The sequence below is a fragment of the Mastomys coucha genome, unplaced genomic scaffold (genome assembly GCF_008632895.1).
Source record: "Mastomys coucha isolate ucsf_1 unplaced genomic scaffold, UCSF_Mcou_1 pScaffold18, whole genome shotgun sequence".
In the NCBI taxonomy this organism is placed as follows: Eukaryota; Metazoa; Chordata; class Mammalia; order Rodentia; family Muridae; genus Mastomys; species Mastomys coucha.
The window spans coordinates 9,560,064-9,586,366 of record NW_022196900.1 but is presented as its reverse complement, the minus strand read 5'-3'; the positions used below and the strand labels follow the sequence as shown (position 1 = coordinate 9,586,366).

Below are 26,303 nucleotides of genomic sequence, written 5' to 3'. Positions count from 1 at the left end.
CTTGACTTCAGTGATTACCTAAGACAACTTCAGGTCCTTCTTCCAAATGTGAGGTGGAAGCCAGCCATGGTAGCTTACATCTGTAACCCATTACTACTCGGGAGGCTGAGGCAAGTGGACTCCTGTGAGTTGGAGCCCATAGTGAGTTCTAGACCAGTGCAGGCTACAGTGTGAGAGCATGTCTCAAAATAAATAAATAAATAAATAAAATAAAACATGAGAGGTAAAGCCTGTGGCCTATCAGGTCTGGGGGCCACTTTTAAGTGTGTACAGTTTTATGTAAGCAACTTCTACAGTTTCAGAATTGAGTCTATGTACTTAGAGGCAAAGCACACTGCTTCTCTCACACATGAGAGAACCAAGGGCAAAAGCTGAAGTGGACTGCCCAGGCCACAAACCATGACTCGGCAGGCAAATCTGGGATCTTTTTGTCCCAGAAGTCTAGTGCTCTTGGTGTCGACTCTTCCTTGGACCTTGGGAAGTTTCAATTACTCAACCAGGGTTCGCTGTATCACCCTGCCATCCTCTACAGAGCCGAGTAAGCCCTTCTCACTCTCCACTACAAATGCCTTATTGCTCTGGTGTGTGTGAAACCTACATGTTTCCCGTGTCTTCTCTAGGAAGACATTTTCTGTAAGATACATCCCTCACATAAGTGGTAGCAAACCTGAGCCGCCACAGCTACAGGAATACCAGAAGATATATCCCCTCCCTCCACTGGAAAGGAACCAACACAGCCCTGGACCTTCCTATGTTCGCTAAGCCTCTGATCTTTCAGAGTAAAGGGCGAACATATTGATTATCTAGTCCACTGAGAACTGCCCACATCTTATCAAAAGAAACGGGAACCACCTTGAAAGGAGTCCTGCTATCAAGAAGTGAGACCATCTAAATTCTAAGACCATTTAGTTGTTTCTCAATCATTTTGTGTATTTGAAATTTTCCATGAGGGGAAAAAAGATGTGTGTGTGTGTGTGTGTGTGTGTGTGTGTGTGTGTACATGGGGAAAAGGCTGTGACTTCTTTTCTTTTTTTTCTGTTTTGATATAGGGTCTCATTTAGCCTATATCATTTAGATATGTGGCTTTAAAAAATCACATTATGGGGGCTGGAGAGATGGCCACGAAAGGAAGGCTGAGTGATGCTCTTCCCGAGTTCAGCTCTCAGCACCCCCAGCAGAGCTGAGTTGTTGATAAATTCAAGCTTTAGGTGATCTAATGTCCTCTTCTGGCTTCTACAGGCTTCTACAGTGTTCCATGTGGTACACACACACAAACACACATAGACACACTTTTTTTTAATCTTTAATAATTTTATCCTATAAAAATCCTATTAAAAACAAACAAAGTAACCTGCAAAGTTTCCTTCAATTGTGTCAGACTGAGGCTGGACCAGACTGGACCAGATCAGAAGCCTTGAAACTGGGGCTTTAAATGAGGACAACAGAATCTGATCAGGACCTGCACAATGCTCAATAGTTCATCCCAAGTCAGCCTTACAATGACTACTACTAGGGAGGTTAGGCCCGCCTCCACCAGGCCTCTGTCTTCACTGTCACACGGGGCACATGGAGTACTGGGGTTACAAAGACAACTAAGTATGTGTCAAAGGCAGGTCGGCCTAAAACCTTAAGCAAGTGTAAGAAAAGGGCCATTTTTCTTCAATGATATATCCTTAGCTCCCTTCAATTTTCAAGCATATGCCTTGATTATATTGCTTTAGTGAACCCAATCAGGGCTTCTTCTTCCCCATGGATCAAAACTATTTCATCAATGTCTACTCACTTTAATCCAATGTTCCCCAGACTAAAAGGTCCCATTCAGCTGCCCTCTTCCATGTCATCTCTATCTTAAAACAGCCTGTGTCCAACTTTCTGGTGTTTTATCTAGTGTTTATCAATATATATTGATAAATTGATATAATAAAAACTTTAGAGTTTTTATTATAGAGTCAATGCATGTTCTAAAAAACAAACAAACAAAACCTGCCAGTTCCAGAGCTGATCCTGCCTCCCCTACACCAAGGCCTCTGCCTTAGGAGACAAGTCTTTTAAGAATTGTTTCTCTGGGGCTAGAGAGATGGCTCAGCAGTTAAGAGCACTGACTGCTCTTCCAGAGGCCTTGAGTTCAATTCCCAGCAACCACATGGTGGCTCACAACCTTCTGTAATGGGATCTGATGCCTTCTTCTGGTGTGTCTGAAGGCAGCAACAGTCTGAAGACAAGCCACAGTGTACTTATATACATATAATAAAGAAATTTAAAAAAAAGATATGTTCCTCTAAGGACTCAGATTTCTAACTCACAAATGAAAAACATTTTGCTCCCCCACTTTTAATGTTGTTATTTTACACATAGCATATATGTGTATATACATACTTTCTAAATAAATATTTCTCTTACTTACATCCCATGTACAGCATGCCGGATTCTGTGTGTCCACTTCCTCTGCTCTTGTTGCTAACAGTGTATTCTATGCCTGCTACGGAGGCAAGAAAAAGTCCCTTTGTTGCTTAATGTTCTATTATCTCGGCTCTCATGCAAACAAACCACACTCTGGGGTTCGGTCTCTGTGACACTTGGTAGAACTGAAGTTAATTGCCAAGAGATTTGAGAAGTCTTCCTGGAAATGTGTGCAGGACCACTGGCTGCCGTCAGGAGGTGATGGAAAGGGATGGGGTGGGGTGTCAAACTTTGCAAAGAGTTCTGTCTTAAAGGCGGTCAGTTGAGCCCCACTAGGAGCAGCTGAGTTTTACAGGATTCCTACTGTAGCTTAGGCTGTAGTTAGACCAAACAGCTTAGGTGCAGCACATCATTTCATCTTCCCCTAAATCGCTCTTGAGAGCATCATCCGTTACACTTCAATTTTTCTGTTAAAGAAAAATCTAAGTACTAGAAGAAATTATACAACTGCTCTCAAAAGCAAATACCCAGAATTACTAACACCTGGGGACCATTAACAGCCTATTAACTAAACTGTTATTTAATCACTAGCTAAGTACAACCAGAGTTGCTAATTTACTTTGCTTAATTTCGTAGAACACCAGGCCTCTCTGGGCCATGTGGTTCTACAGAAAGCTAAAAGGGATACTGGTGTAAGACCCAAGCTTTTGTACCCCAAAGTTTCCCTTATGGATTCCCAACAGTCATGTAAAGTACATTACTTAACTCTACAAACTAATTATTATTTCTATTTCCAAGATAAGAAAACTGAGGCCCAGGAAGCTGCCATGATCACAGCTATAGCAAGTAGCAGAACCAGGAGTCGAAGCCAGTATACATGCCTTCAAAACCCACATTCCTCTAAGCCAGCACATGCCTTCAAGGCCCACACTATGCTGCTCTGGGTAGTTCTCTCATTTCAGATCTAGTGATGGTTTCTGCTCCCTGCTATATGATATTACTTAGCAATCTGGTGGTCTGCTAGCAGAGGGCATTGATAGGACAGCTTAGGGGGTTAGGGGAAGAACTGGGTCTGCTCTATCTCCATGTGTTGATTCTGTCCTCTTCCCCCAACCCCAAATCGACTTGCCCTCATCACCTCCTCCCTCTCTCTTAATCTGAGGACCCACACCTTCCCCCACCAAACCACCCACCCTCAGTATAATCAGAAATCTGAAATAGTTTCTCTGCTGATCTGATAAGAAACTGTCTAGAAGTAACTATGGAGATAATGTAGAGATCTAAGTGGTCCACGCCCCGAGGGCAGGCTGGCATCCCACAGGAGTACCTGACTGACAGTTCTCACCATCAACTTCTCAAGAGATCTCCCATTGCCAGAAATACCAAGGCCAAAAAAGCATCATCTAGCTTAGAACTATTCCACCATGTCCATAATAGGTTACAGATGGCAGCATAGCAACTCTTCCCTGTTGCAAGAGCTTTTGCTAGAGCTGGGCAGCCTTCCCTGGCCTCTGCTCTACTCAGTAGCAATCCCTCCGTATGCTGCAGTTCTGCTAGTAGATTATCTGTCTTAATCATGGCTATAATCACATGGCAGCCCACTACTGACCCACACAGCTGGGCTCCAGTCGACAGCAAATGCCTATATGTACATTTTATACAGGTATAAAACTACCAGCCACATGTAGAATATCATATAAGACAAAGCTGTGTTAAAGTAAAAAACAGTCAATAAAACAGCAAAATGCAAATGCAATGAAAGTTGCCCTGGACTTGGCAAAGAGCTGAAGACAGGTCTACATAAAAGAGCACAATGATTCTAATATCGTAAAAGAACAAAGCGATCAGCACAATTCCCAAAACGCTAACACTGATTAAACCACCAGAAGTTGATGACCAGGAACTAGTTCATTTAATATTCACCTTTAAAGGAAAAGCCAGCTGTTTGTGAACTGGAAGACTGTATGTTATCAACTTCTATTGCCAAATCCCTGATCTCCAGTGGGCTGAATCTGGGGTTGGACATTTAAAGAAGTAATTAAGACTAAATGAGACCTTAGGTATGAGCCTTTGGTCTAACTAGTAGTACCCTATAGGAAGAGAGAAGGGAGACCTTACATACTCTCCTCCCCTTGTGGACAAAATGGGCGGTGGGGGGGCAGTGAGCATGCTCTGAGATGGCAATGACTGGCAAGCCAAGCGCCTCGGGATGAAATCTCTCTGGCCAGCACCTTGATCTTGGTCTTCTCAGCCACTAATCTACAAGGAAGAAAGCTTCTGTGCTCAGGTCATCCTATCTGTGGTATTTTTGCTACAACCAAAGAAGACCAATGTGACAGTGAGTGATTTTAAAGCCCACCAAGGATAAAACTAAGTCTTAAGGCTTGAGCAAAGTCTAGAGAAATGGCAAAGATTTTGTTTCTATTACTGTTTGTAGGGGGTGGGAACCACTCTTTAAAGTTAATCCTTGTAACAGAAAAGCTGGAAATAGAGACCTCAGACAGGGTCCAGAACAGTAATAAGTCAGGCTTCCATGGTGAAGTGAAATGAAGCAAGATAAGAAAACCAGGACTCGGATCCTGACATTCAAACTGCACCTCTGCTCAGGCCAGTGTATGTCCTGTGAGATGGATTAACGATTCTGAGCCGACACAAAGCCCCACAGTGTGAGTGCCCAGCCCACCACACTGTGAGTGCCCAGCCCACCACACTGTGAGTGCCCAGCTCAGGACCAAAGATCCGGTGCATTGTGCCGCTGTCTCTGTCTGCCCCCACTTTCAAACTGTCCAAAGTAGCACAGTCTCTATAACGTATATACTCACGCATGTATTTACCAGCTCCTTATTTCACAGCCACAAAATTTAACCAACATAGAATAGAAGGCTGAGCACTGCTCTAAAATATATGGGAGACACAAAGATAAGTGAACCCCACATCTTGGGAAGAACACTGACACAAGCTGATGCCTGAAAGGAATGGCATTCAGGGACCGACACCTAACAAAGGACCATGTGCCTTGGCTGCTTGGGGGAGGGAAGAGTGGGCCTGCCCTCTTGTGAACAAGAGGCCATCTGACAGTCAAGGATGTGAACAAAAAGAGCCAAAGGAGATCATTCAGACATTTTTTTTAAGTGGGGAGGGGGAATAAGAAAGGATCTTCACCCTGAGTCCGACAATGTTCTTAGTGAAAAAGAAATATATATGCAAAGGACTGTGTTATAATATATATATATATATATATATATATATATATATATATATATATATATATACACACACATACACAAAGGATTCTGTGACCAGGATGTGTCTGGGCACATGGGGAAGGGAGGAAGAGAATGCAGAGGCAATGAGATGCATGTGGCCTGAAAGAACAGCAGTCCTGAGCTGGTATCAAAGAGAATGGTGCTCTCTACAGTGGAGAGAGTGCAGGTCCACACATATGTAACACAGCACAGAGATTTGTGGCACAGAGAGAGGCAGTGTGAGAAACAGTGGCAGATACCCCAGGACAGAGCTGTTCCCAGAACAAGAACTTTAATGCTCACTACAAACAAATGACCATCAGAACAAACAGGAGCACAACTTAGGAGACATAAAGGACTAAGGCATTATACATGGAAGTGGTGGGTGGGCTGAGGGAAATGGCATGTGCCTCCCATGGAAGCCTGCCAACAGGTTAGTCTGTCCTTAAAAAGTAAAGGCAAGTTCCTATTTTCCCTTACCATTCTATCCCCTAATTCATCACCTTGAAAATAATCGTTCTTTGAAATAACCTAAACCCTAGCATATTAAAAACTTTAAAATGAAAAAGACCCCATGCAACCTTTCTTTCTTCACAAATGAGAAGTGTAAGGCTTGGCACAAGTAAGCCTCCTTAGGGAGCTGATACCGGGGGCGGGCGCTGCTGCTCATAGGTCATGGTTTAGCTCAAGCTCCTTCCCAACAGCATCCCATTAAGGTGCCCTTTTCTCTGAGGTATTCGCAAGCCTTCCCTCAACATCCCATCTGCTGTGATTCAGATCCTAAGTGTTCTCCAGAGCCCCTTGTGTTGAGGCCTGGAGCCCAGTGACATTCTCAGGAAGAACTGGAACCACTCAGAGGCAGATCTAGTGAGGTGGCTTCAGGACACAGAGAGAGTGCACCTGAGGAGAACTCCAGCCCCTTCATCTTCTCTTTGCCCCCTGGCCTAGGATAAGCAATTTTCCCTGCCACATACTCCCAACATGCCACACTGCCCTGCCACAGGCCCAAACCAATAGGGCCAACTAAATGAAGACCTTAAAAAGATGTGGTATGTGGCACATACCTTTAAACCCAGTGCTCAAGCAGCAGAGGCAAGTGGATCTTTATGAGTTCAAAGCCAACTTCATCTAAATTGTGAGTTTCAGGCCAGGCAAGGCTACCTGTCTCAAACAAACAAAAACTATGAGCCCAAATAACCTCTATCAGTTCCCAACTACAGTGCTAAGGGCTAAGCCTGGGGCTTCCTGTATGCTGGGGAAGTGCCCACTACTCAGCTATGCCCCCAACCCAAGCCTTTTCTTTTAATAAACCAATTAGCTCAGAGTTTAGCACAGTGACAGAAAGCTGACTGACGCCTCACCTGAGAACGTAAGAGAACGCTGACACTTATTTTGTGACATGCAGCAAGTCCTCTTTCCTCCCGGTCAGCTCCTCATCTCTAAATTACAGCTAAAGCAGGTGTTCTCTAAGTCCTATCCAGGGCGGGCAGTCCAGATTAGCAGTCGTTCCTCTGCAAATTAACTTCCACAGCTCGCTGTCAAAGACACACGGACAGCATTTTCCGATTGTTCATTAAGCTGGTAGAGCTTTGGACCAGTGAAATAAAATACTGTGCAGCACAATGAAATGATCCTGGCACCTTCAAGTAGTCCTTCTTGCTTTAAGGCCGTATACAGGTTTAACTTTATACATTTAGCAACTTCAGGTAAAGTAGCTAAGGCCAGCAGTTAGTTTGCCAGCGTTTTGAAGACTGCCCCCATGCAGCAGGCATTTGATACATATTTGCTATTCATGTTATCACACACCTACTTGCCTATTTGTTTTGTTGTTTTGTTTACTAATTACAGCTACATGTTCTACTGTCCAAAATATCTTTTTGACAGGGGATTAATCAGGAAATTATAGTTTTCTGGTTTCCCGAGAATTCCAGGATATCCCTAAAGGAAGTAGAAATGGCAGCTTTTCAGAGACCCATGATGACTGTGGCTGTCGTGTTATGCTCACAGACTCAAACCTGTCTGCCCAGGACAGCCACCTACCAACGCCCTTTCCTCCTCTCCTCCTTCTTTCTTTTCAGAGGGCTTGGCACCAGCACTGACTTTGCTTCATCTACTGTTGTCCCCCCACTCTCTCCAGGCAGCCATAGAACTTGGTGGTTATTTTTGCCATCTGTCTGAGTGTGACTGGGAGTGGATGAGCCCCCTCTCTGTCCTCCCACTTACACAAACCCCACTTTAAACTAGATGAGTGATCTTAAAAGTCCTGGTCTCTTCCTTCATCTCCTCCACAGCTCTATCCTAAAGCAGCCCCGTGCCCAGGCGGCCCTGAAATGGCTTTAGATTCAGTGTTCAAGCCTCCCCTGGGGAAGTGCTTCTGACAATGCAGAAGGTGCCCTTCTGGGGGTGTTCCACACCATCCTGCTTCTTGTCTTAGCCAGGACACTCTCCTTCACTCCCACATCAGAAGACTGACTCTCAGATCTGCTCTAGCCCAAGGCTATCAAGTACTCAGCTCTTACCACAGCGCCTCTTACAATTTTTCACAGCCCCCCCTGCCCTGGCACTACAATCCATCTGCTCCATCAAGGGGGAACTATACTTTATGCTCATCTTTCACACAGGAGATGCTCAGTGTTTGTTCAGACATATTGACATTTCCCTACCAACCTCCTCTATTACTGCCCCATATGGGTACCTCAGAAATTACCAACTCTCCAGAGAGCTAAAGCCATACTAATTATTCCCCCACTGTCTACAAGTCTGACGATGACTGGTGATTTCAGCCATAGCCAAGGGGCTTCCTCAGCATGTTTGCCAACATGTGCAACTCGCTGACAAAACTCCATTCTACAATTTACTTCAATGTCTACTTCCATTTCCCCTGTTCTCACCACTCGGATCTTCTGAAAGTCCTTAACCTCCAACTGGTCTCCCAAATGCACACTGTGTCCCCTCCTATATGACCGAAAGAGACACAGTCCTAAAATACAGTGCTCATGGCACACCCTGCTTATACCCTGTGACATCTCTTCCACTTCCTGCATAATAAAACAAGTCCAAACTCCTCATGCATCACTCATCTTTTCTACATCCTGCCTGACTACAAGCACCTCCTCCATCTGCCCCACCTACTGTGTCTTTCAATCCAATCAAACCAAACTCACCTTCATGCTACCTTCTCACAGCTCGGTTTGTTTCAGACTTCCTCTGCCTGTGATCTTTCCCCAAGGTCCATTCAGTACCCATTTTTAACAGACCCAGTTCCTGTGTAACTGCTCAGCTCCCATGTGACTGTTCTAAAGCCTGCCTAAACTAAGGCTTACACTCTTGTTTATATGTAACAGCTTTCCTTCCAAAATGAGTCTAGACAGAGTGACCTACTGGTTAACTGTCCTGTGCTGCTTAAGCCTGGTGAACAATACTTGGGGGTTGGGGAGGCCTTCCATTGTCTCCTCCAAGACTCCTGCCCCTGGAGAAGGCAGACTCCTTAACTCTGTAAAGCAAAACAGCAAGCCACAGTGGGTATTATGCACATTTTGCCCTTGAGAACAGAAGTTCATCCATGGAGTGGATGGGGAGCTTTTACCTGAGGAGACAATCCCATGCCCCCTGGGACCCTTGATTGGAAATTCCAGCTGGCTACCTCAATAGGACGTCCCCCATGATTTCAGCTGCATATTTGTAAGCCCTAGATTTGATCTAGTCTTGCGGTTGTTCTATCAATTGGTCTACCTCTAGTCATCCCTACCTCCAGTCATCTCTGCTGGATGCCGATCACCGAACCTGGTGTTTTGCTACCCAGCTACGGCTTTTCTCTGTCTGCTGCTCACTATTTATTCTCTTACTTCTGCTAGCTATTTACTTAGTAATTCACTCATTCAACTACTGTAGAACATTCTCCGGACTCGACAGAACAAGTAGCTTACGAGTTCTATGTACACTGCAACTGCATTTTTTAAGAGAGAGAATGTCACAGCTGAGACTCGGTAGCATGGATGAGATAAAAGGCAGGAGGTCACGGAACACTCTGCCATCGAAATCTCTACCCATCCCACTGAAGCACACTGGCCCAGGTCTCTAGGAAAGGAGGTGACCCACTTCTGCAAGCACACTGTCCATCATAAACGTCAACCAGTAGCACTTCGCACACGTTCTGTAATGTGCCCTTTGTGTCTATCTTCCTCTCTGGAATGGGAAACTCCTAAGGACAGATGTAATTTCTGACTCATCTCTGCATCTCAGCATGTAGCATGACTCAGCAAAGGACTGGCACTCTGGAGACTTTTTTTTTTTTTTTGAATGAATGAATGAATGAATGTCCTATAGTCAGGAAATACAGTGAAGTGCTATTTGAGTTCCCTGCCAACTACTTAGGGGGGAAAAAAAAGTCATATTCTCTCTCATACTCACATACCATAATCACAAAGGTGAGTGATCACTGGGAACTAGATGAGGCCCCAGCTGTCCATCTCCCCCAGAGCACTTGCTCTTTCCACTGTGCATGATTTATTACCCCTACCATCTCTGTGTACCCCCAAATCCTCTTCCGAGGATAGTTTAAAACAAAACTCCTTTATCCAAGAAGTCTGTGGGGCTCACTCGTGGGAAAGGTGACACTGGGTAAGAAACTGGGAGAGGCAGGGAGCCTCTGAGGAGAGGCCTGTTCCAGTAGGCCATGGACTGAAGCTCCCAGTTAGTTCCTTTCCTTACTGCCCTTCCCCCTACTGCCACCCCTGGATATTTCCTGTCCTCCTCATTTTTTTTTTCAGGCAGGCTACAAAGCCTTTCAGTTCTCCCCATCCCAAACTGAAACTCACAAGTTTTTTCAAGCCCACTGTGACACTTAAGTGAGGAAGGGTCTCAGCTCGCCTTCTTGACATCAGTTAGGCCTCTGGTATGTTAAGCCTCTTATCAACCTTGGGGGTTGTTTGCTATCTTCATCTCCTGAAACACACTGCATCCCAAGACGCCTAAAGCTTTTCCAGGCCTAAGGACAGTGTCTGCATGGCTCTGAACTCCTTCACCCTGCTGCAGGAGTGAAGAAAAACAGTTTCTGATCTGTCTTCGGGACCTCTCCAGCTCCCTGCTCAGAATGGACCTGCCACAAGATGCAACTTAAGGGAGAGTGAGCGGATGACCCCCATCTTACTCCAGGTTTTGAAATACTTTTTCTCCATCACTTTTCTTCCGCTCTGGTCTCAAACTCTCGTAGCTGCCTGCCCTCAATCCTAAGCTCAGGAACCATTTTATTATCTTTCAACAATTTCCTGAGTAACTACACACTCATGGTCTCTTCGGACATGTGAAAATCCGCCACGCAACTCAGGCCCTATTATTCCAGCTCCAGTTTTAAATGTGTGAAAATATGTGTCTTTACCCTAGAGCCATCCTCCTAAGTACCGCAAGACATTTTGTACTCATCATAGCAATAAAATATCCATCCTCAATAACCAGAACAGGAGACTAAATTCTTGTTTCTTACTCCAACATAAAAACCCCTTCCTGCAGTTTACAGATTGCCAGAGCTATCAATGCCAGTGAGATGGTTTAGTAATTCAAGGCAACTGTTTAGGACCTAGGGCCTGGGACATGAAGTACTTAATTTTAGCTATCAGCCGACACACGTTATCTCTCACAATAGTACTTGGGGGTAGGTATTATTACATCACACCCTACTCCCCCATTATAGAAACATCAACCCAGCAGCCTCGTAGTAAAGGAGCTTCCCCAAGGTCAGTCGGGCAGGGATGTGATGCACTATTTCCTCCTAAGAGCCTCCGAAGGAGGGACCCAGCCCTTTATACCTCTGGATCGGACTGGAGGAGGCAGGGGGTCTCAATGGAGACAAGTACTGAAAAGCGGCGAGCGCAGTTCCCAGCATACAGTGGGGATGTGCGGACCGCGGCTCCGCGGGGTCTGCCGGGGTTTTCCCCCCAAGAGCCTCCGAGCCCAGGGCTCCAAGCTCCCGTCCCGGGAGCTCCAGGGCGTCTGCGAGGCCCGCGCGCCGGCGCTTTGTACGCGGCAGGCCGGCCGGGCTCCCGGGGCAGCTCGGCGCGCGCAGGCGGCCGTCGGCCTGCGGGGCGGAGGGCGCGGCGGCTCGGCCCGGGAGCCCGCCAGACCCTCGCGCTCCCGCTCCGCCCGCTTTCCCCGCCGGCAGCGGCCCTCCCGGCCTCAACCTCCTACCTGCAGCGGCGGCGCGGCGGCCGCGAGTCCCGGGGAGGGGCGCGGAGGCGCGGGCGCGGCGGCCTGGGCTTGCTCTGGCGGGCTGGGCGGCCGGCAGGGCCGCGGGCTCCAGGCGCCGGGCGGCCGCGCGCCCCCGGCCGGCCAGGCCCCGCCGCGCGCGCCGCGGCCACAAAGCCCCGCGCCGCCGCCCCCTCGCGGGCCGCCGCGGTCGCCTGCCGCCCGGTGGGCGCTGCGGAGGGCGGGAGCGCGGCCCCACGCTGTCCCCACCTCCCCGAGCCGCGGGCCTGCCGCGCTGCCCACCTTGGCCCGGGAGCTGCGGAAGGGGCCCGTCTCCGCCAACAACAAAAGAATGCATTTTCCCACACCGGGGATGTGGCAGTCGCTCGCACGAGTTAGCGCGAGCCTCCTGACTGACGTGGGCCCTTCTCGTCGGGGACTCCACGAGGCTGGGAACGGCACCCCCTCCTACTCGGAGTTCAGCGCCAACTTTAGTGGTTCTGATCGGCCGGATGTGTCTCCGGGGGGGGTGCGCTCCCCCTCCCCCGAGGGCCCCGGCTACGTGCACCGACCTCAGGACACGACTCAGACCCAGTGTGCCTACCCCGTGGGACCCAAGGCGCGCTGCGACGAATGCTCGGCGGCTCAAACAACTGGGGGCAGGGGTCCTTCTTCCGACAAGGCCTCTACCCCTCCCCCAAGGATGAAGACTGAGTGTTTCTTTGGCTAGAGATCCGTTAAGAAGATTCCAAGCCCAGAAGAGGGCAAAGAGAAGGTTCTCAAACTTTTTCTTTTTAAGCGAGATGAAACTCGAACCAAGCATAAAGATAACAATTTAAAAATAAACAAATCCAGTGGCACTTATTACACTCAGAATAGCCAGCAATAACCACGTCACCTCCTTATGCTTAAAAGGTTCCATCAGAAGGAAACCCCCTCCCCCCCGCACCAATTAAGTAGTCACTCCTTTGCCTGAAGACCATTCGTCTTTTTTCTGTTTCTATAGATTTACCTTTTTGTATATCTCATATAAATGGGGTCATATGTCTTTTTGGAGCACGCGGCGGAGGGGGCAGGGGGCGGGGTGTGTGGAGTTGGGGGTGGTGCTTACTAAGCTGCGCAGGTTGGCCTTGAACTCACTCTGCCCCCCCCCCCCCCCCCCCCACACACACACACACAAACCTACAAACCTCCTGCCTCAGCCTCCCTAGATAGTAGCTGAGATCACAGGCTAGCTGAGATCACAGCTTAGCTGAGCCTGGTCACTCTGGCTAGGTCAAAGAATCCAGACAAGGTTCATCCAGATTGTAGCATGCATCTTACTGCATTGCTTTTGTGGCTACATAGAATGCCCACTGTATGAGTATTTCTACAATTTGCATATCTGTTCTTACATCAGTGGATGTCTAGATTATTTCCACCTTTTGGCTAAAGTGAACTGGTTCTCTGAACAGCCCTAGACATGCATTTGTCTAAAGAGCCTGTTTCCAATTCTTTGGAATACATACTTAGGAGTAGAATTTCTGGATCATATATGGTAATGTGGCCATGTGTAACTTTTTGTTGTTGATTTTCGAGACAGGGTCTCCTCTAGCCCAGACTAGCCTCAAACTTGCTATGAGGCAGAGGATGACCTTGAATTTCAGATCCTCTGGCCTCTGTCTCTGGAATGCTGGAATTACAGGCATGAGCCACACATTTAGTCACCCGCAATCTGTAAACAGGTGATCATCCAGTTTTTGGAATGCAGAAAAAACAGAGAGACATCCTAACATCTTCTGGTATGGCTGCAGAAGCACCTATAAAATACTCTAGACTAAGAATTGTAACTGCTTTTTGTTCCTTATATTAACAATAACTTGTCTAGTGTCCCAGGAGTTTTGAAATTGCCCAGAGTCAGGAAACTGACTGGGTGGGGAGTGGGGAGGGTGCTATTGGCCAACATACTTTATGACACACCATTTGTACTTAGGCCTTCCACGTAATGTCGGGTTAGAAGTCCTTAAAGATATTATTCTTTTTTTGTTTGTTTGGTTGGTTGGTTTTTGCTTTTGTTTTTTGTTTTTTGAAACAGGGTTTCTCTGCTTAGCCCTGGCTGTCCTGGAACTCACTCTGTAGACCAGGCTGGCCTCGAACTCAGAAATCCACCTGCCTCTGCTTCCCAAGTGCGCCACCACTGCCCAGCAAAGATATTATTCTTAAATGAGGATGCAATCAAAGGAAAACTATTGGGCTGAAATTAGAAGATCAATTTAGATCGGAAATTTTACTAATCGGATTACTAGGTAGTAAAGTATGGGGAAAGTAGGAGATGTACCAAGAGGACCTATATACCACTTATTTCTGCATGACATACTTTCTCTTCCTTGAATCTCTGTTCTCATTGTTTAAGAGGGAACTAACAATGCCTACCTGATAGGGTGGGTAAAACCTTCAGCCTCAACCTCAATAAATGGTCAGTGTTCTTGGTTTAAAGTGCTGAAGGTTGCTATGAGCCACATGAAGACATTTGACCATGTGTTTCTCCTCAAATCGAGAGAGTCAGGCTAGCTTCAAAACTAATATGGCCAAGGTAACAACTCACATCCCTAACACAATTTCTGCCTCTTGTCTGACTCGCTCTTTCCTGACCAGGGATGACAAACTACCCAAGTCAAGTTTTTAGCATGGCTGTTAAAGTGTTAACATCTGTATAGTGGAGTAATACCTACTTAATAAGGCCTTGAGAGGGTTCTATGGGATGGTGAATATGGAGGACTTGGCACTGAGCTAGTAAAGAGAAAATACTATCATGTGTATTGATAACAAAGCTATTTGGGGGAAAGTGCATTGGTATGATGTGCCCCTGCCTCAGGACATTGCAACCCACTCCCACAGTGGGTATGAGCGCTGTAGTGGACTCTGGCCATTAGTTGAGCGTAGCTTTAAGCATGAGCTTGGTTGTTCTGGCCCAGGCTTACCACGCAGTCATAACATAGCATTTGGTTTCAAGAAAAGCTTTCTGAAGGAAAGAATATGAATTGAGCAGCTAACCCCAATGCAGCAGGGTTCTGAGAAATCACACTGTTCTTTGCAAATTGATGTTTCCTTTATCTCTCTGCCTGTTACTATTTTGAGTAGACAAAGTCCCTGGAATCAAACGAGAATGGATATTAGAAACTATTTTAAAAATGGCTTTTCTAGCAAGCAATGGAGGAGTTGCATCCAGACTTTTCAAAGGACAATATTTATTTAATCTGAGGCAAATTGGAAAGACAGAACCAGTACGAGCAGGAGGATCTGCAGGTATTTAAATGTCACTAGGGACCAATCTTTATCAACTTAGTTCCAGGTTGCTAATCCTTCTTCTCCCACCCCTTTTTTGTTTGTTTGTTTGTTTGACAGCCTTTTTTTGTAGTGTACGCTTGACTCATATTCCCCTCCATCCTGCCTCTCCCTGCAGTATACTGGGATTACAGGAGGGGCACCACCACATCTAGTTTGTCAGTGTGTCTTTCCATGTCTCTTTCTATCCTGCTTTCTTTATTTTCTCTGCGTCTTCTCTTTCTTTCTCTTGTTACATCTTTCTCTCTATATGTAGCTGATCTCCTCCTCCATCTCCCAATCTGCTTCCTCTGCTTAACCCATAGCAGATATCTCTATGACCGTCACCCCAGACTATTGTGAGTGTGGAAATGTCCTCTCCCTTGATTTATATTTACCCAGACAAAAACAAAAAATAGCAAACAGGCTGAGCCCATTGCTCCAAACAAGGACAAGATAACACCATAAGTGTCGACTGCTTTTGGTTTAGAAATCTACTTCTGGTCTAATAGGTGGTTCTGGTGTCAAGGACTTGGATCACCAGTTGCAAAATAACCACTCAAGATACAGGAATTACAAATGGGAGAATTCACCAAAGGTTAGCATGGGAAGATGGATACACTGGAATCCTTGTATTAATAGGACTCTATTTCTGCAACAAAATATCTAGGATAAATCCAAGTAGCATAGAGATATGTGCTCTTCTTATGCTTCATCAAAAAAAAAAGTGTTTTGTAGCAAAGACTATTATAGAAAACCACAACTAGTTAAAATGCAAAGAACAAGTGTTCGGGTACCCAGCCCGGATGGCACATCTACAACAGAACTACACCTAAGCCTCAGGGAATGTAGATGACAGAGTAGAATGATTGTAAGAATCAGAGCCCCCAGAAATTGGTTGTGAGGTTGTTTCCTAGAAACAACAGGGAACCTTCACCCATAGTAACTCAACAGTATGGCAAACAAGACCTGAACGAAGCCAACCTCACCCACCAGGCCTGCTAACTCAGAAGGGAGAAATCCCGTGAGACCCGACTCCTAGGCAAAGAACCACAGGCAACTAAGGAATGCTGAGATTGGGAGAATTAGTTCTCCCCAGGGATGAGACCCCTAACTCTTACCAGCATAGAGTGGTAAGCCTTGAAATCATTCACACAAGCAACACGAAATGAGCTTATCAAGTTTTATTTATATATTTATGCATATGCATGCATACACACATACAAGTAATAATAACAAAAAAAAGAGGACGTGAATTTGAAAGGAAGGGAGATGGGAACATGAGAAAAGTTAAGAGAGAAAGGGGAAGGTGGGGGAGCATGATGTAATCGTATTTTAAGTTTAAAAAAATTAAATGGAGTAGTCTAGAGGATAGTGGAGATTCACTCTCTGGTGATAGAGATAATCTAGGAGGGGCAGTTCAAATGCTAAAATATTAGAAATTCTAGAGCTATTGATGAGGCACGACAATTTCAGAGCAAGATTTCTGAATCCAAAATTTTCCTGGGAATCTATGGACTACAGTGTATGATAGTATAAAGCAGAATGCTCACATCATGAAAATGTTGAGAACATTGAATGTGTTATATGTGTAAACCAATGCAAAGTTTCTACATAAATATTAGCTTTCAGACCATGGAGGATAAGATAGGTGTTGATCTGTTGCAAGTAATTACATGCTCTGTACATTTGCTACCTGACTGTTCAAGGGCACTGGAAATGAATGAGGTAATCAAGAAGAACCTATAGAACAATGATTCTCAAAAGATGACTCTAGAGCAGCTGTTTCACCTCCCAGTTGTTGAAAACAAAGATTAAATTTATAAATCCTGACCCAAATAGAACCTTGAAGGCTGCCCCCCCCAAAAAAACACATTTTAGTAAACTTTCTAGATAGATAACTTTGCATATTAAGTTTGAGAACTATTTGAACTAGGAATCGCTGGTGTATATCAACCAAAATAAGCAAAAGAATTTTTATGGATTTGGGTAGGCTATTCTAATATTCTAATATTTGTTTGCAAGTAAAAGATCAAGAACAGTGAACACAATTTCTCAAGGGACTCAAGATAGCATTTACCCTACCAGGTAGTAAAATACCTATAAACTCATAGAAATTGAACTTACATAGTAGATACAGTAAAATAAAGCCCACAACAGATTTCTAGAATCTTTAAACCATAAAGCCATGATTCTCAAACTCCCTAATGCAATGACCCTTTAATACATTTGGTTCCTCAAGTTGTAGTGATCCCATAGCATTATGATGACAATAATAAAATTTTTGTTGCTACTTCACAACTGTAATTTTGTTGCTGTCATGAATCATAATTAAATATCTGTGTTTTCATATGGTCTTAGGTGACCCTTGTAAAAGGGTCGTTCAACCTCCCCAAAGCGATCACGACCCACACAGACTGAGAACCACTGCACAGTAAAGAGACTTGTTATCCATTATGTATAACTTACTTATATATAACATAAATCCATTATATATAACAAGTGGGATTTGCTATCCATTAATAAAGAAATAACATTTCTACTCTGCACCATGTGAAATGAATTACTCTATGTGGGTTTTAAAGCCACATATAAAAAATATACAAGTAGTGAACTAAAATATAGACCGTGTTTGAATGATTAGGAATAGCAATGCTTCCTAATGTAAAATGCACAACACAGGGCTGATAGCATAGCACAATAATAGTGCTTGCCTAGCATGTGTGAAGCCTTAAGTTCAATCATAGCCTTGCAACACACACACACACACACACACACACACACACAAGAATATATAAAGTAGAGCCACGTGGGATAAGATTGGAATTTTAACTATGTAAAATTTGACTTCATGGAATAGCACCAATACTTTCATTTCTAATAAAAGTATTCCTTGAAGAAATGTATGCTTGTATGCTTCTGGGACTAGGGTAGAAAACATGGAGTAATTTATAGCACAAGAAAGTAAACCATAAACACACTCAACAACAACAACCAAATATAATAAAAATCAAGCAAACAAAACAATGATAATCTGTTTAAGACATCAGATTCAGCAAACACAAGCTGATTGGGAAGAGGGAGTCTACTACATTTTGGAAGAAGTGTAATTTGATCAGGCCCCTCAGAAGGGGGGCTGTAGCTATTGCAATTTTAGAATTTATAGTCCTATCCATCTACAGAAATACTACTTGGGCAGATGTTAAAAGGGAACATGAGAAGGTAGGAAGATGTTTCAGAGAGACTGCATGATGTACAAGCATAAGGACTTGATTTCTGATCTCTAGTACTCAGTACAAAGCTGTGCATGTCTGTGCTTGCCTGGGATTTGGGGTGCAGAGAGGAGACAGGTGGATCACAAAGAGTTGGATAGATAGCTCACTAGCAGAGTCAGTGAGTTTCTCTTTCAGTGAGGGAACCTGTCTCAGGGCAATAAGGCAGAGCATGATAGAGGAAGGTTCCCAACATCCAGCTCTTGCTTGTGCATACATGTGCATAGGGATACACCACACACACACACACACACACACGAAGTATAATTAAAAAAATTAAATCCTCATCATATGCACATCATAAAGAGTGCAGAGATTCAGAATCCTCAGTGGTCTCTGCTGCTAACCTCCGTTCCATAAGTTTTGATGCATACCCAGTAGACAACAACAACGGCATCTCTTCTGCAGCATTGCTGACAGCAACTGCAAGAGGCACAAATCGATTTTTCAGACTCTAAAATGTGAATGAGGAAATGTGCCTTGGAATAATAAAAAAAAAAGATCATATGTAGTAACTAAAGGAATCAAGGGCATCCGCAGACATCACTGCTGGAGGTTCTAATTTATATTGCTAAAAAAGGGGGGGGGTAACATGTAGTAAAAATGAATATGCAATATGAGATTATTCAGAGGAAAGGCAAACAAACCTTGGTATTTATCCAGCAGACACTGAAAATGCGGCCGTCCATAGACTTGCAGCTTTCCTTTCTTGTGCTTTGTTATACTTTACACAGTTGATTGGTAGTTTTCCCAGGCTCGGTGCTGAGAGATGATGTGATCAAGTTCTAGAGAGAGAACAGTAGGCAGACAATCCCCTGGGGTTCCCTTCGTGAATGAAAACAGAGCGTGGCAAGGAAATGATGTTTGGCTTATTCTTGTCCAGTACACAGACACAGCTTCTAGAGAAGCTGTAATCATCTCCTCATCTCCTGATCAAAACAGGACAAGAGCTATCTGTTGTGGATGGTCAATCAAAGGGCAGAAATAGCCTGGGCTCATGGTGACGTCACAGCCACCCTGCCACGCCGCACCTCTTAGCCTCGCTGCCCGTGGTGTGCTCCTGTCTTTGGGTAAGATATACTTAGTGAACAGTTCAAGTATCACGACAAACTGCCACCCACACTGTGCACCAGCGCCCTATCACCACCCATTAGGACATTTTTGTCATTCCACGCTCTGTTCCCATGAAGCACCAAGGCTGTCTTCCTGCCCCACCCCTGGTCTCTGGTAACCATTCTTTCTGTCTTCATGTTTTGACTATTTCAAGGAACTCAACGTAAGTAGAATCATACGTTCTTTTGTGCTTGGCTTTTTAAAAGATTTTTTTTTTTTTAAATTATGTGAGTCTGTGTATCTTCACGAGGTTATGCGCACAAGAGGGTAGGTACCTGAGGAAGCCAGAGGTGTAAGATCCCCTGGAGCCAGAGTTACAGACAGCTGTAAACCACTTGGTGTAGGTTCTGGGAACCAAATTTGGGTCCTCTGAAAGAATAGTAGGTGCTCCTAACCATTGAGCCACCCCTATAACCCACCTGTCTTAAAACATTTTTTTTTCTTTGTCAAGACTCTTTGTACATGGTACTATTACATAAGAACATTTTCATACAAGCATAGCTCCCCCAATTCTTTCTCAATCTCCATGCTAATAATCCCCTTTGCTTCTATTTTCATCACACACACACACACACACACACACACACACACACACACACGCAGACACAATTTTATATATCTGCATAAGTTCTAAGAACTTCAAATGAGGCCCCTGGGACCTGCTCCTTCCTAGAGCCAGAAGAAAAGCACCCTTGAGTCTGCCCCCGGGCCCCGAGGTTGGCATCACCAGGGTAAGCAAATGTGTGACAAGGGGGAAGGATCAAGTACACAGTGGAGAGATGGGAGAGACAGTGAAGCCAAGGAGTTTGTGCACTGTGGAGAAAGGTGGAACTGGAGCCATGACCCTGAGGAACAGGTGGATGTAAGGCTGTTTAAGCACCTGAGGCCATGACAATGTCTAGGATCAGGCTGCCACCAAGGGCCATGCAGATGTCTATGGTTTGGGCTGCCACACAAAACCATGTGGGTGTCTGAGGGCTGCCATGGGTGGGGACATACTGATCTGAGTGGCTTGTACTGCATGTGGTGACATATGGGCCCATGTAGCCACAGAGGCCATGTCTGGAATTGTGGTCCTATGGTAGCCAAGGTCTGTGTTGATTACTATGAAAGGCCATAGAGATGTCCCTGGTCTGGGCTGCTGCCTGAGGCTACATTGATGTCTGATGTCCAAGCCCTGTGCTGAGCTGGCCCCACTCCACACCTTCTCTGGCACTAGGGAAGAGCTGGCCTTGTCCTTTGCCTGGGCAAAGTGCTCCCACCAGCTGTTCCTGGTGGTGCAGAGGCACTCGAGCTGGGGGCCGACCACTTCAGCTTCCACCAAGGCTCAGGCCCAGGGCTCTCTCTGAGTTGGCCCACCCCAACATCTACATCATCTCTGAACTGTTGGAGCTCATGAAAGTGCCAGTCCTGGTGATCCAAAGCTGCAGGATCTCCATGACACTGAGAAAGATCAGGATATCCAAGGGGATTTCTGGTGAGGATCCAGTATTGATAGCATAGCAGAAGCCAGAGCCCTCGGACCTCACCAATGAGTCACTACAGTGAACATTTGCAACTAAAGATGTTCAAACAAAAAGGTGTACTCTGTGACACACTGCAGCTTCCATGGTGAGATGTTTGTTGTTTTATTTTTTGTCTTAGTTAGGGTTTTACTGCTGTGAACAGACACCATGACCAAGGCAACTCTTATAAGAACAACATTTAATTGGGGCTGGCTTACAGGTTCAGAGGTTCTGTCCATTACCATCAAGGTGGGAGCATTGCAGCATCCAGGCAGGCATGGTGCAGGAGGAGCTGAGAGTTCTACATCTTCATCTGAAGGCTGCTAGCAGAATACTGGCTTCCAGGCAGCTAGGATGAGAGTCTTAAAGCCCACACCCACAGTGACACTCCTACTCCAATAGGGCCACAGCTTCTAATAGTGCCACTCCCTGGGTCGAGCATATACAAACCATCATATTTTTTATTATTTTATTTTTTTGTTTTCTTTTAGAGGGGAGATTTCAAGGGCAGAGGGTGGATATGAAAGGGTGGGGAGATGAGTGGAATTGGAGAACATGATGTGAAATTCACAAAGAATCAATAAAAAGGGTTTTTTTAAGTACTGCAAATGAAAGAAAGCATACAGTAGTTGTCTTTCTGACTAACTTAGTATGATTATCTCCAGTGACATCTATGTTCTTTTCCAGACAGGGTTTCTCTGTATAGCCCTGGCTGTCCTGAAACTCACTCTGTAGACCAGGCTGGCCTAGAACTCAGAAATCCGCCTGCCTCTGCTTCCCAAGTGCTAGGATTAAAGGCGTGCGCCACCACTGCCCAGCCAGTGACACTTATTTTTCTGCAAATTCTGTTCCTTAGGGGAAACATATGTTGTTGTGTATATGTGCCTGTTAAGTTGTTGTTATTTTGCTATTATTTGGTTTGGGGCTTTGTTTATGTTTTGTTTGTTTGCTTCTTTTTTCTTTCTTTCTTTTTTTAATCTTTTCTTTTTTTCAAGACAGGGCTTCTCTGTGTAGCTGTGGCTGACCTGGAACTCACTCAGGCTGGCCTGGAACTCAGAAATCTGCCTGCCTCTGCCTCTCAAGTGCTGGGATTAAAGGCATACACCACCACTGCATGACCATTGTTGCTTTCTTAACAACCCCCCAGTCTCACTGGGGTAAGTAAGATCGAACCAGAGCAAAGACTGATTTCTCTGAAGGCCAGTGACTTTAACAATTTTTATACATTCATTGTCTTTTGAGTTTGTTACATCATCTAGATATTCATCCTGTCACATGCAAAGCTGTTCCTCCCCTTCTGGAGGCCTGTCTTCTCTTGTTTCCATTGCTACACTTTAGTTTCATGAAATCCCATTTGTCATTTGTTCACAAAGTACTTCCCTATATCTTGAGGTTTTCCCTGTTTTTCTCTCTGAGTTTCAGAGCCTCTGGTCTTACATTAAGTCTTTGACCCACCTAGTGTTAACTGTTACACAGGGCAAAAGGTGGGCATTTAGTTGTATTCTTTTCATGTGTATACTTAAATTTCACAGCACCATTCATTGAAGACAACTGTGTCTTCGCCAACATGTATTTCTGTCATCTTTGTCAAAAAGTCAAGTTACTGTAGCTGTGTGGGTTTCTATCCCTGCTTTACCCTGTTCTGTTGAGCTACATGCTTGTTTTAGGGCCAGCACAATACCGGTTTTGCTACTATTGTTGTGAAAGAAAAAAAAAAAACTTAAAATCAGCCACGGTAAAGCTTCTTTTTGATCAGGATTGCTTTGGCTATCCTGAGTCTTTTGTGCTTTGTGTCTAGCTTATTTAATTAGTATAATTTGTCATTGAGCATCCACAGTATAATATAAATCATAATTTCACTCTTTTAACAGCTGGATAAATTCCACTGTTGGTATGTACATGTCACATTTTGGTTATCATTGACGCAGGGACATTTGAATTATTTCCTCTGGGCTTCTTTCAGAATGAAACTAATAAACTGGCTTCCTTTCTTGGGCTTTCATTTTCTTGTAGCTGAATAGATTCATAACTACCACAAGGCATGTGTGTAGAGATATATGTGTAAAAATACAGGGAAATGCACTGGATAATGATGCAAGTGGGAGTAGCTCAGGAGACATTGCCCCTTCCTTTTAAAATCTGAACATTTCCCAGAGCAACTTGTTTCATTCTGTCCTAGTGGAGGAAGTTAAACAACAGCTAGATCTTTGCATAATAGTGCAAAAAGTGGCTAGCAGGAATTTTGTAAGCTGGGGTATGTGGAATCTGATGACTGCACATATGTGTATGTGGATTCCTGGTGGATAGCTAGTTTGAATATGCTTGGCCCATGGGAAGTGGCACTATTAGGAGATGTGGCCTTGTTAGCGGAAGTGTGTCACTGAGGGAGGGCAGGGTGGGAGATCTCTGTGCTCAAGCTCTGCCCAGTACAGAAGAGAAGCTCCTGATGGCTGCTTGTGGAAGCCACTCCCCTCCTGGGGATCAAGATGTAGAATTCTCCACTCCTTCAGCTCCATGCCTGTGTGCATGCTGCCATGCTTCCCTCCATGATGATAATGTACTGAATCTCTGAAACTATAAGCCAGCCACAGTTAAATGTTTTTCTTTGTAGGAGTTGCCTTGGTCATAGTGTCTCTTCACACCCATAAAACTCTAAGGCACTAGCCAAAGCTAAACATTTCCCTCAGCAGTGTGTTCATTACTGACAGCCTATGAGGAGCAAGAGGTACAAGGTATGGAAGAAAGCGTGCTGTTCCCATTGATGCCAATACTGAGAGTGCAACCCCAAAACCTTTATTGATTTTGTTCAGTACTGAGGCTCAAACTCAGGGCCTTGCACATGCTAGGCAAATGCTCTATGATGGTACCCTATCCCCAGTGCCCCCAAATCCATTTTAAAGAAAGTATAAATAGAAAGGGTTTTTCCATGCCAGTGGGAGAATTTATTCCAATGTGTAGGATGCAATTTAATTTCTAAACATCTGGCTACACAACAAAAAAACAATTACTGCTTGCCCTAAAGGTGGCAGCAGTTGGCATGGCATTTGGCTGTAGAAATCCTACAGCCCATCCTACATAAAATGCTGAAGTTTCCTTACAGTTGTGTGATACAAGATTTAGCAAATTGAAGGTTTGGAGAAGAATCAGGGTGGAATTCTCAAAAACCCCAGAGAGTGTAGGAACCTGTACCCAAATGCTAAAGCCATGTTTATGTGGAAAGAATTCATAATCCTAGCTAGCTTGTATAAAAGACCCACATTCCAGGTACTTTATTTATAATATAATCCATAAGCCTAGATTGAGCTTAGAGCTATACTAACTTATTCCCCATCTATCATGTCCCTTGTTACTTGCTGTTTCTCCTGACCCCATGCTCAAGTGCTCATTCTTAGTCCATCTCCTTTCACAGAGCCTCCTCCACCTCCATCTTCCCTCTTCTTCCTCTCCCTCTAACTGCAACCGCCTCACTCCATCCTCAAGTCCCACCTTTCTCCTTCCACTGCCCAATCATAGGCTCTAGCCTTTTATTGACCAGTTTAATTGGGGAGCAAGTTTCACATAGCATCATTTGGTATAGGTGAGGATCTGTTTGGTAGTGGCAACCACATCTTGAGAAAGCTAGTGTTTAGCAGTAGAATGCAAGTAGCTGTCATCAGACTAACCCACTACAGTTTGGGTTTGCTAGTCCGTTCCCAGTGCTGGAACTGGTACATGGGCTTACACCTGCTTTGATATAGGCAGATTATGCTGGTCTCCTTCCAGACAGGAGTGCTCTGTTCAATCTCAGACAAAAGTTGCTGTTTTAGTGACTTCTCAGTGTCGAGTAGCAGTTTCTCTATTGGTGAAAAGTTTCACATCATCAGAGACCTCCGGAGGATGGGTTTGGAGTAAAAGCTGGTTCAAGGGATTAAAAGGGGAAGTTAGCCGCTTTGCTTTGTGTTCCCCCAGAGAGTGTTTCATTACAGTTAAGAGAAGGATAAAGTATCTAAAAAATGATAATTATCCCTGTTAGACTTCTTATTGTGAAGAATGTATCTAAATCTCTGAGTATCTCTGTTGACTATGTTACTGGTAGTAGAAACAAATTCATAACATGTGTTAGTAGAATTTGTAATTGATTTAAATCTGTTAGTATTGATTGTTTTTAAGCAGGTAAGAATGTCATTGCTTGAAAGTCCATGTAATAAATTCCAAAAGGAGTATGGCTTCTCTTTTATGTGTCCAGCACACATGAGATTGGTGTCTTTAATTTGCTCTAAGACATCCTTACTTTATGGCAGTGGAAAAGTTTAACAGTAGCAAGAATAATTATTTCACTTGCAAAAAACAGGTCACTGTATGTTCCTAACTAATACCTTTCCCTTCAGGACATTATGTTTATCAGATGTACTCTTGTGGCCAGTGGGATTTGTTGGTAGTAATAGTAAAGTTTCTGAAAAAGAATCACCACTGGATTTGCAGTCACTGGTTAATGGTTTAGTAGCCTCCACACAGAATTTTGTTCATACATTCATTTCAGAGCCATTACTAAATGTTATGTCCAAGATCCTCCAGCTCTCTCTCTCCCTCCCTCTTTCTCCTTCCCTGAGACAGAAGGGTAAGAAACCCCTCCCTGATATAACTATAAGAGAAATTTGTGCTCCTACCCAGAACCTGATTCTTTGGCACATACACTATGTAAAATTAAGTCATATGGTGTTCAGATTCCTGCCAGCCTCCAGGAACTTATACGTCAAATATACCCTTTGTTCAGAGAATGTCTGTGAAAGCTCTCTCTTCCAGATCCTCTCCTCCGTTCCCTCTAACACGTCCTCATGTTGTGTTGACGCCCAACCATAAAATTATTTTCGTTGCTGCTTCATAACTGTAATTTTGCTACTGAGTGGTGTCTCGGTGCCTAAGACCATCAGATCTCGACCCACAGACTGAGATCTGCTGCTCTAACATGTGGTCCATGGTGGGTCTTTCTCCCACTCTCTCATTGTAAGCCCTTTAAGTGAAGCTCATCGCCAGGCTCTGAAGGGAAGTCCTCCCTGCACACTGCCCCTGATATACTGCTCTCCATCCACTGTTTTTCCACTTCAAGGCCCAACTATGTCCCCTTCATGGTCAGGAGGGTCTCTCTCCTAATAAAGCTCATTCTATACAGTAGTTGGTCTCAGCTTCCTTCCCACCAAACCTGCTTCTTTTTGATATAACATTAAGTAATCTTGTTTAAGCAAAGCATTAAAGTGTTCAGTGTAACCAGAGGCAATAATGTTGTAAGGGATATGAAAATTCCACAA

The 26,303-nt window shown here is 44.6% G+C and overlaps 1 protein-coding gene across 8 annotated transcripts in view; it reads right to left on the bottom strand.

Annotated features, from left to right (window-relative positions):
- The window catches only part of LOC116095997 (tomoregulin-1), a 128,575-nt gene extending 115,970 nt beyond the window's left edge, over window positions 1-12,605 (bottom strand). The window contains exon 1 of one of the 8 annotated variants that reach the window (XM_031377370.1): window positions 12,430-12,605. The gene's annotated coding sequence lies outside the window, so the exon portion shown is untranslated. Of the gene's footprint in view, window positions 1-2,404; window positions 3,609-7,006; window positions 7,029-11,449; window positions 11,652-11,828; window positions 11,910-12,128; window positions 12,317-12,397 lie in introns of those variants that run through there. The other 7 variants (XM_031377377.1, XM_031377376.1, XM_031377371.1 and 4 more) reach the window with 7 other exon arrangements.
- Between the last annotated feature and the right edge of the window lie 13,698 nt (window positions 12,606-26,303).